General features: G+C 40.4%; 1 long non-coding RNA gene across 1 annotated transcript; it reads right to left on the reverse strand.

The window, feature by feature from the left end:
* Positions 1-956: 956 nt before the first annotated feature.
* On the reverse strand, positions 957-7,455 carry LOC132888314 (uncharacterized). The gene is made up of 3 exons (XR_009654922.1): positions 7,387-7,455; positions 3,896-3,985; positions 957-994 (listed from the first exon to the last, which is right to left on the reverse strand). It is a non-coding gene; the product is annotated as an uncharacterized LOC132888314 (long non-coding RNA).
* Between the last annotated feature and the right edge of the window lie 4,509 nt (positions 7,456-11,964).

Below are 11,964 nucleotides of genomic sequence, written 5' to 3' on the forward strand. Positions count from 1 at the left end.
GCTATAGAGACTGTCTACTACAACACTCTGTGAGAGATCTGGTGACTGTGCAGGCCAGAGCTTAGGATTGATATAAATATTTGCTCAGCTGGCTGCAGGCCAGGCTGGATGAGCTTATGCGATCATGCGTTGTGCGTCCGTCATCCATCCACAATTTACAAAAATCTTCCTCCTACAGGATGGATCGGATTTCGATCAAATTCACATACAATGTTCCCCAGGTGGGTGTGCATAAAAGTTGTGAAGATGGTGGCGCCACCTGTCATATTTACAATTTTATGGGCGTCTTGGCCAGTATGAGCTACAGCCTCATTGAGGGTTTATATATATATATATATATATATATATATATATATATATATATATATATATATATATGTTTCATCATAGGATAAAGATGATCATTCAGAGTACCTTTGTATTAATTTATAGTGACTCTTCCCTGTAAGGGTAGAAGTGAACCCAAACCATGCCACAGCATAACAGAGCCAAAAGGTTTTCTTTTATCTTGTCACCATCTTTAGATTCAGGTACCAGTGACTGTAGCACTTGGAAAATAAGCAACTGAATTTGGGAGATTCATCATCATTTTCTTCTAAATTTAGAATTTTATTTGTGAAATGACAGGCACCGGTATATAGCCAATTAGATTCTCTCCAGACAGTAACATGGGGAACATACACTGCCTTAAACATGACAGCTAACCTTGGTGACTTGGGGAAATAGTAGTTCTTTTGGTGCTTTTGATAACTATAAGCCCATACCTTCAGTCCATTGATGCAGTCATCTATCTAGGCCAGTTTACCCAGCTTTGCACTTCTCTTCCTCAGCTCCATGAGCTCCAGCTCCAGCTCTCTGTTCATTCCTACTGCCTTGTGTTCTGCTAAACACCATCCTATTTCAATTGCCTCCAGTAGCTCAGCCTGGCTGCACTCAACAGAGCTCAGCAGTGCTCCAAACATTTGTATGCTGTCCTGTGTCTCTTGTTCTGCATCTACAAAGGAAAAGAAATGAGTGAGAGAAAAGAAAGAACACAAGGGGAAGTCCAGTGGAAATCCATCCATCCAGTATCCATAACCGATTATCCTGTGAAGGGTCGCGGGCAAGCTGGAGCCTATCCTACCTGACTATGGGCGAGAGGTGGGGTACACCCTGGACAAGTCACCAGATCATCACAGGGTTGCTGACACATAGAGACAAACAACCATTCATACTCACGGTCAACTTAGAGCCACCAATTAGCCTAACCTGCATGTCTTTGGACTGTGGAGGAAACCAGAGCACCCAGAGGAAACCCACACAGACACGGGGAGAACATGCAAACTGCACAGAAAGGTCCCTATCAGCCACTGGGCTCAAACCCAGAACCTTCTTGCTCTGAGGTGACAGTGCTAACCACTACACCACCATGCCACCCACAATGGAAATGAATTTTCTGAATTGGACTGTTTTGATGGTTTACCATTGTACATGAAATGTTCTTTTGTCTCATCTCATCTCATTATCTCTAGCCGCTATATCCTGTTCTACAGGGTCACAGGCAAGCTGGATCCTATCCCAGCTGACTACAGGCGAAAGGCGGGGTACACCTTGGACAAGTTGCCAGGTCATCACAGGGCTGACACATAGACAACCATTCACACTCACATTCACACCTACGGTCAATTTAGAGTCACCAGTTAACCTAACCTGCATGTCTTTGGACTGTGGGGAAACCGGAGCACCCGGAGGAAACCCACGCAAACACGGGGAGAACATGCAAACTCTGCACAGAAAGGCCCTCGCCGGCCACGGGGCTCGAACCCGGACCTTCTTGCTGTGAGGCGACAGCACTAACCACCGTGCCGCCCCTTATAATATTCATAAAAAAGTAATTCCATTGAAAGAAATGTGTTGTGTCGCTTGTTTGAAAGAGCTGTATAATTTTAAATCAAATATACCTGCCAGCTTGAAAAAGATCTATTTTTCTACTTTGTAAATGGAATTCTATGCTTAGTGTGGTTCTAGACTTTACACTACTAGTGAGCAAAATTAGGTCAATAAACATGACTGCAAAAGTTTACATCTGTTATGATTCGTGGGTGGAAAAAAGGGAAAAATACTTCTTTCCTACAAAAAAAATTATGTGTAAAACTTAACATTAACTAACCATCCTAAGTAAAATTAATCAATTAATTACCATTTTATCCCCGAGGGTGCACACTCCTTTGAACTGAACAGTATATAAGTACAAATGTAATAGCCTACAGTGGTGCTTGAAAGTTTGTGAACCCTTTAGAATTTTCTATATTTTTGTGTAAATATGACCTAAAACATCATCAGATTTTCACACAAGTCCTAAAAGTAGATAAAGAGAACCCAGTTAAACAAATGAGACAAAAACATTATACTTGGTCATTTATTTATTGAGGAAAATGATCCAATATTACGTATCTGTGAGTGGCAAAAGTATGTGAACCTTTGCTTTCAGTATCTGGTGTGACCCCCTTGTGCAGCAATAACTGCAACTAAATGTTTCCAGTAACTGTTGATCAGTCCTGCACACCGGCTTGGAGGAATTTTAGCCCATTCCTCCATACAGAACAGCTTCAACTCTGGGATGTTGGTGGGTTTCCTCACATGAACTGCTCGCTTCAGGTCCTTCACAACATTTCCATTGGATTAAGGTCAGGACTTTGACTTGGCCATTCCAAAACATTAACTCTATTCTTCTTTAACCATTCTTTGGTAGAATGACTTGTGTGCTTAGGGTTGTTGTCTTGCTGCATGACCCACCTTCTCTTGAGATTCAGTTCATGGAGAGATGTCCTGACATTTTCCTTTCGAATTTGCTGGTATAATTAAGAATTCATTGTTCCATCAATGATGGCAAGCCATCCTGGCCCAGATGCAGCAAAACAGGCCCAAACCATGATACTACCATCACCATGTTTCACAGATGGGATAAGGTTCTTATGCTGGAATGCAATGTTTCATTTCTCCAAACATAATGCTTCTCATTTAAACCAGAAAGTTCTATTTTGATCTCATCCATCCACAAAACATTTTTCCAATAGCCTTCTGGCTTGTCCATGTGATCTTTATCAAACTGCAGACAAGCAGCAATGTTCTTTTTGGAGAGCAGTGGCTTTCTCCTTGCAACCCTGCCATGCACACCATTGTTGTTCAGTGTTCTCCTGATGGTGGACTCATGAACATTAACATTAGCCAATGTGAGAGAGGCCTTCAGTTGCTTAGAAGTTACCCTGGGGTCCTTTGTGACCTCACCAACTATTGCACGTCTTGCTCTTGGAGGGATCTTTTTTGGTCAACCACTTCTGGTGAGGGTAGCAATGGTCTTGAATTTCCTCCATTTGTACACAATCTGTCTGACTGTGGATTGGTGGAGTCCAAACTCTTTAGAGATGGTTTTGTAACCTTTTCCAGCCTGATGACCATCAACAATGCTTTTTCTGAGGTGCTCAGGAATCTCTTTTGTTCATGCCATGATACACTTCCACAAACATGTGTTGTGAAGATCAGACTTTGATAGATCCCTGTTCTTTAAATAAAACAGGGTGCCCACTCACACCTGATTGTCATCCCATTGATTGAAAACACCTGACTCTAATTTCACCTTCAAATTAACTGCTAATCCTAGAGGTTCACATACTTTTGCCACTCACAGATGTAATATTGGATCATTTTCCTCAATAAATAAATGACCAAGTATAATATTTTTGTCTCATTTGTTTAACTGGGTTCTCTTTATCTACTTTTAGGACTTGTGTGAAAATATGATGATGTTTTAGGTCATATTTATGCAGAAATATAGAAAATTCTAAAGGGTTCACAAACTTTCAAGCACCACTGTATATACAGTTGAAACAGATCTAATAAACAAAACAGTGCTTACTTTTATCTCCTCTGGTGATAATTTAATCTCCTCTACTTTCTTCTGCCTTTGTCCAGTCATTTCCAGTATTTATCTTTCTGCGATGTTAATCTGAGTGTACATTAAAAGTGATACACAGAACATAAAAAAAAAAAATGACAGAACAGGAAGGACAACACCACGTTCAGTATGCATGGAAGGTTGTTCAGCACAGTGTAATCATAGTTCTTTTCTAAATCACATTGTCATTTGTGATTATTCATTTGATAATCTTGGAATACAGGAATTCAAGAGTTTATAATGACTGTATTTCCATTTCAAAATCAGGATTTAGAAAGAAATACACTACTGTATTTACACCTCACATCATTGTGTGGTGAAAGCTTTCCATGCCTTGCTTGTCAGCCACTCCTTTTCTGCAGGGATGATGTTATGCGATTAGTGATCTAAATCTCCATACTTACAGCGGATATACTCCCATTCAGATTTACAGAAGAGAGCTACAGTGGTGCTTGAAAGTTTGTGAACCCTTTAGCATTTTCTATATTTCTGCATAAATATGACCTAAAACATCATCAGATTTTCACACAAGTCCTAAAAGTAGATAAAGAGAACCCAGTTAAACAAATGAGACAAAAATATTATACTTGGTCATTTATTTATTGAGGAAAATGATCCAATATTACATATCTGTGAGTGGCAAAAGTATGTGAACCTCTAGGATTAGCAGTTAATTTTAAGGTGAAATTAGTGTCAGGTGTTTTCATTCAATGGGATGACAATCAGGTGTGAGTGGGCACCCTGTTTTATTTAAAGAACAGGGATCTATCAAAGTCTGATCTTCACAACACGTTTGTGGAAGTGTATCATGACACGAACAAAGGAGATTTCTGAGGACCTCAGAAAAAGCGTTGTTGATGCTCATCAGGCTGGAAAAGGTTACAAAACCATCTCTAAAAAGTTTGGACTCCACCAATCCACAGTCAGACAGATTGTGTACAAATGGAGGATATTCAAGACCATTGTTACCCTCCCCAGGAGTGGTCGACCAACAAAGATCACTCCATGAGCAAGGTGTGTAATAGTCGGCGAGGTCACAAAGGACCCCAAGGTAACTTCTAAGCAACTGAAGACCTCTCTCACATTAACATTAGGCAGTGTTCATGAGTCCACCATCAGGAGAACACTGAACAACAATGGTGTGCATGGCAGGGTTGCAAGGAGAAAGCCACTGCTCTCCAAAAAGAACATTGCTGCTCATCTGCAGTTTGCTAAAGATCATGTGGACAAGCCAGAAGGCTATTGGAAAATGTTTTGTGGACAAATGAGATCAAAATAGAACTTTTTGGTTTAAATGAGAAGTGTTATGTTTGGAGAAAGGAAAGCACTGCATTCCAACATAAGAACCTTATTCCTTCTGTGAAACATGGTGGTGGTAGTATCATGATTTGGGCCTGTTTTGCTGCATCTGGGCCAGGATGGTTTGCCATCATTGTTGGAACAAGGAATTCTGAATTATACCAGCAAATTCTAAAGGAAAATATCAGGACATCTGTCCATGAACTAAATCTCAAGAGAAGGTGAGTCATGCAGCAAGACAGCAACCCTAAGCATACAAGTCGTTCTACCAAAGAATGGTTAAAGAAGAATAAAGTTAATGTTTTGGAATGGCCAAGTCAAAGTCCTGACCTTAATCCAATCGAAATGTTGTGGAAGGACCTGAAGTGAGCAGTTCATGTGAGGAAACCCACCAACATCCCAGAGTTGAAACTGTTCTGTATGGAGGAATGGGCTAAAATTCCTCCAAGCCAGTTTGCAGGACTGATCAACAGTTACCAGAAATGTTTAGTTGCAGTTATTGCTGCACAAGGGGGTCACACCAGATACTGAACGCAAAGGTTCACATACTTTTGCCACTCACAGATATGTAATATTGGATCATTTTCCTCAATAAATAAATGACCAAGTATAATATTTTTATCTCATTTGTTTAACTGGGTTCTCTTTATCTACTTTTAGGACTTGTGTGAAAATCCGATGATGTTTTAGGTCATATTTATGCAGAAATATAGAAAATTCTAAAGGGTTCACAAACTTTCAAGCACCACTGTACTTTGTGCTGGTGCTTTGCACACCGTGACACTTTCCTGCTATCTAGCGCCCCACTCAGAGTGTATATCCTGAGAGATACTCTTCTTATACGCTCTTGGGGGTGCATGCTATCAGAATCAATCACTTCCATCACTATTGGTCACAGCCTTGGTGACCGAATGCCATGTGTTTTAGTAGGAGGAGTGGGCTTGGGAAATCATTTCAATAAAGAGATTCCCAGGCCTTGTTTCAGAGCCCCTTTCTCCATCCCTCTTCCTTGTAATTCTCCTCTCCTAAGCCCACCACATACCCCTTCGGATTCTTAAACTGCTCTGTGATCTCAGGAAAAGCATGGTTGATATGGAGATCAGGTTTCTTCTTAAAGTTTTCCTTGCATAATGGGCAGCGACAGAGTTTGACTCCATTCCAGTACTGTCCGGTGCAGTTCATGTAATAACTATGGCTGTGTGGGGTGGAGACTGGATTGTCAAAGATGTTTAAGCAGATGGAGCAGTGGAACTGCTTCTCAGAGAGGACGCTACCAGGGTATAGTATAGCTCTGCATGAGTGATGTGGAAGAAGGGAAAGAATGTATTAAGTTGAAGCAAACAAAGAGAGGTGAGGGGGTTGGTGGAGAGAGGAGCATAGGCAAGAGTAATAAATAAAAGTAATAAGTAAGTTAGTTAGTTTCTCTAGAAGCATTTTCTAACAATTGAGCCTTTAATGTCTATTTCAAAAACTATGTAACCTTTACATGCACAGTTAGTTTAAACTGCTAAGAGTTAAGACTGTTAAAATGTCAACTGATCATTTAGTAGATTAACAGATTGAATCCTTTCAGGCGCTTTGGTAAAGGAATGAAATTCTGGCTGAAGTACATCTGCTTATCTACGAGATCACCAGTGTGCACATATTGAATTTAAGTCTGTTTATTCCTACACATTCTCTTCAAACCAGTAGTGGTTCTCTCTTCAGTCTTTCATACTGCAATTGTGAAGCTTTTTCTATGAGTCTAATATTGCCAAAGCACTTGCCATGCCATGAAAGACATTTTATTACAGTTTGGAATATCCATCCATCCATTATCTGTAGCTGCTTATCCTGTACAGGGTCGCAGTCAAGCGGGAGCCTGTCCCAGCTGACTACAGTATGGGTGAGAGGTGGGGTACACCCTGGACAAGTCACCAGGAGTTCGAAATATCTTCACAATAAAACAAGAAAGAAAATTTTTAATCTATGCTGAAATTTTTTACTTTACATTTCCTATTAAAGACACCACAACTTCATATGCTAAAATTCCATTAACTACAATAACTGCTCTCTAAAGTGATTCATTTTATTTTTTCCTCTGTAACTGTCCGCTGACATCTTTACTGTTCAGTATTCACATTCGCACTTTTGGTTGTTCCCGCCAGTCTTACCTTCTCCAAATGCAGGGATTAATCTTAGAAGGCTTCTTAGTTAGAATGTTCTTCTTATCTCCGTTGTCTTCTCTCCCCCGAGCTACAACCCTGCTCTGTGCTCCTCTTTAACTCCTCTTTATATAGTCTGAGGCTATGAAACTCCTGTGGGGAATATCCCAAATAGGTACCTGTCTGGATTTAACCTATTCATGACAGCTCTTTCCTCTCTCCTCCACTTGTCTGAATGATTTGTTTATGGATGACATACAGGAAGATGTCCAGTTCCTCTAGCTGTAGCCTTTTGATATCATACACAACAAGTCCTTGTTAATATTAAATGTTCTATTTTATTCTGTTAACTATAGAATGCCAGGAAAAGAATACTGAATTTGGTTCATGCTGCAACAGGAAGCCAGTGGAATGATTTCATGGAGGGAGTGTGTGTGTGATGTGAGAGAACGTTTAGAGGTTCTAAACCATGCAGACACAAAGAGAGAAGAGATATGGCATATGAAGGGAGACCAGCAAGAAAATGGTTGCAGTGAGTTCAGCTGCCATAATTCAAAGCAAAGGGTATTCTGTAGTCTTTCAGAAAAAAAAAAAAATTCTGAAAGAACGAGACTAGGACCAGCAGTTCACTTTCACATACACGAGGAACAAAAATAGTAGCTTCTCAGGTTCTGAATACATTTGTGTATGAGCTGTTGTCTGTGTGCATAATGAGAAGGACACATGACTTGGCAGTAGAAATATAAACAATGGCTCCATTCACAAGATGAGATTCAAATTTCAAATGTGCTCCATTTCCAGTCAGAACTTCACACCAAAATCCCCAGTGTTTAATTAACACTCAGTGTTGATTTAACACTTTCAGAGTTCATGTGTGTTCAATTGGACATATATAAACACTGTATGGTGTTAATCCAACACTCTGGGTTGGAAACACTGGGGATTGAAGTTAGCAGGTAGCATCACTGATAATTCATACAACAATGAAAATTATTGGCCTGTTTTCTTTTGCTTATTTTACTCCTACAGATTCCATATCCTTAAAGCCAAAGAACCATGGCGACTGACAAGGTAAAATATTATTACAGGATTTTGCACAAAAACGACCACATAGTTTTATTGATTGTGAAAAGAATAACAAAGTTTTAGTTTTGCTGAAATACCGTGTTTGCATTTTCAGGCCTTATACATTGTTTTCTAAGCTTTTGAACGTGGATTGTGTGTGTAATTGACATGATATACGCATATATTATCCATAATATACATTGGTCAGGATAATCTATTACAGGCGAGTTGAGATAGATTTGCACATTTGCAAGCTTTCAAGGATTATTTGATGTGATCTTAACAAAGACTGACCAAATGTTTTGGCATGAGATCCATCCATCCATCCATCCATTATCTGTAGCCGCTTATCCTGTTCTACAGGGTCGCAGGCAAGCTGAAGCCTATCCCAGCTGACTATGGGCGAGAGGCAGGGTATCGCAGGGCTGACACAGAGACAAACAACCATTCACTCTCACATTCACATCTATGGTCAATTTAGAGCCACCAATTAACCTAACCTGCATGTCTTTGGACTGGGGGGAAACCAGAGCACCCGTAGGAAACCCATGCAGACATGGGGAGAACATGCAAACTCCACACAGAAAGGCCCTTGCTGGCCGCTGGGCTTGAACCCAGGACCTTCTTGCTGTGAAGCAACAGTGCTAACCACTACACCACCGTGCCGCCCCTTGGCATGAGATTAAATTTTTATTTTTATGCTAGCTTGAGACATGACTGAGATTAGATGATTTTTATCTTCTGGAAAAACTACAAATCTCTGTGAGACCGGAATAACAATAAGGTTACAGCCTACATTGAATTCTTTCATAAATAAGATCAGCAGGGTTGTACACTCTGCTGTCAGTGTCATTGTTTTCCCATTAGCCATGAGACATCCACTACTTACGTCCTGAATTAAACATGCATGCTCAGATTTTTTTCTCTTTTGCCATGCTGCAGTCAAAATTTGCACAAGTATTGCACACAACTCAGAACAGTAGCAGGCTAAGCTAACATAACCAGAGCCGTACTAACACAGACATATCTAATGCTGGAGGATGATGATACACAAAGAACAACTAGATAACTAACTTAATCTTACATAACTTGGATGCCTGTGACACAAAGTGATGCAAACTTGGGTGGTAAGATTGCTAACAAAGCTAGATAGCAACCAGTGCAAGAGCACTTATTACCAGAACTGATATCTGAGTGTTATCTAGTAAGTTTGCTAACATCACCTTGAGATGTAGTTAGCGGCTAAACCTCTGTTGAAATGGATGGATTTGGCTTAGGATCAAAAGCTAGTGAGTTGACAACTTTGCTAATCAGCCAAACATCAAGCAAGTGTAACAAACGCAACACACAGCAAGGCAGCTAATGTAATAGTGGAGCTCCTTGTGTGCACAGAGCAGAGCCTCATACTTAAGAGAATATGGTAATGCATCAACCTGATTTTTGATGTCTTGACCATTCAATGTCCGCATGTACTAGTGCATCTCAAGAAATTAGAATACCATGAAAAAGTTTCTTTTTTCATAATTTAATTCAGAAAGGGGGTGGCACGGTGGTGTAGTGGTTAGCGCTGTCGCCTCACAGCAAGAAGGTCCTGGGTTCGAGCCCCGGGGCCAGCGAGGGCCTTTCTGTGTGGAGTTTGCATGTTCTCCCCGTGTCCGCGTGGGTTTCCTCCGGGTGCTCCGGTTTCCCCCACAGTCCAAAGACATGCAGGTTAGGTTAACTGGTGACTCTAAATTGACCGTAGGTGTGAATGTGAGTGTGAATGGTTGTCTGTGTCTATGTGTCAGCCCTGTGATGACCTGGAGACTTGTCCAGGGTGTACCCTGCCTTTCGCCCGTAGTCAGCTGGGATAGGGTCCAGCTTGCCTGCGACTCTGTAGAAGGATAAAGCGGCTAGAGATAATGAGATGAGATGAATTCAGAAAGGTAAACTTTCATATATTCTATATTCATTACATGTAAAGTGAAATATTTAAAGCCTTTTTTGTTTTAATTTTGATGATTATGGCTTATAGCTCATGAAAATCAGAAATCCAGTATCTCAAATTATTAGAATATTCCCTAAGATCAATAAAAAAAAGGATTTACAATACAGAAATGTCCAACTTCTGAAAAGTATATTCATTTATACACTCAATACTTGGTTGGGGCTCCTTTACCATGAATTACTGTATCAATGCAGTGTGGCATGGAGGTGATCAGTCTGTGGCACTGCTGAGGTGTTATTGAAGCCCAGGTTGCTTTGATAGTGGCCTTCAGTGTGTCTGTATTTTTGGGTCGGGTGTTTCTCATCTTCCTCTTGACAATACCCCATAGATTCTCTATGGGGTTCAGGTCAGGCAAGTTGGCTGGCCAATCAAACACAGTAATATCATGGTCAGCAAACCATTTGGTAGTAGTTTTGGCACTGTGGGTAGGTGCTAAGTCCTGCTGGAAAAGGAAATCAGCATCTCCAAAAAGCTCGTCAGCAGATGGAAGCATGAAGTGCTCTAAAATCTCCTGGTAGATGGCTGTGTTGACTTTGAACTTGATAAAATACAGTGGACCAACACCATCAGATGACATGGCACCCCAAATCATCACAGACTGTGAAAACTTCACACTGGGCTTCAAACACCTTGGATTCTGTGCCTCTCCACTCTTCCTCCAGGCTCTAGAACCATGATTTCCAAATTAAATGCAAAATGTACTTTCATCTGAAAAGAGGACTTTGGACCACTGAGCAACAGTCCATTTCTTTCTCTCCTTAGCCCAGATAAGACACTTCTGACATTGTCTCTGGCTCAGGAGTAGCTTGATTTTAGGAATGTAAAAGTTGTATCCCCTTTCTTGAAGATGTCTGTTCATGATGGGTCTTAATACACTGACACCAGCCTCAGTCCACTCCTTGTGAAGCTCTCCCAAGTTCTTGAATTAACTTTTCTTGACAATCCTCTCAAGACTGCGGCCATCCCTGTTGCTTGTGCACCTTTTCCAGCCACCCTTTTCAGCAATGACCTTTTGTGGCTTACCCTCCTTGTGGAGGGCATCAGTGATCATCTTCTGGACAACAGTCAAGCCAGCAGTCTTCCCCATGATTGTGGTTGTGTGTACTGAGCTAGACTGAGAGATACACTGTGTTCATACTGTTTTACTCAAACTCGATATGAAATATTCTAATATTTTGAGATGGTTTTTTTATGTTTTTGTACTGTATGCCATACTGATTAAAATTAAAATAGAAAAATGCTTGAAACATTTTAGTTTATGTGTAATGAGTCTATAATATATAACATTTTCACTTTCTTAAATAACTGATGGAAAATATTGAACTTTTTCACAATATTCTAATTTTTTGAGATGCACTAGTACATACGTATGTACATGTACCACCACAGGGAACCTGATCGTAAGTGTCAGGCAACATCTCATAAACACTTGACCACCGGACAATGAAATTTGCATCTTGATAAATCTGGGTTTTTAATCCAGCGCTTATTTTTAATTTGCTTTTTAAAAAAATTATGTGGGATTATTTATTAAC

The sequence above is a fragment of the Neoarius graeffei genome, chromosome 1 (assembly GCF_027579695.1).
Source record: "Neoarius graeffei isolate fNeoGra1 chromosome 1, fNeoGra1.pri, whole genome shotgun sequence".
Taxonomy (NCBI): domain Eukaryota; kingdom Metazoa; phylum Chordata; class Actinopteri; order Siluriformes; family Ariidae; genus Neoarius; species Neoarius graeffei.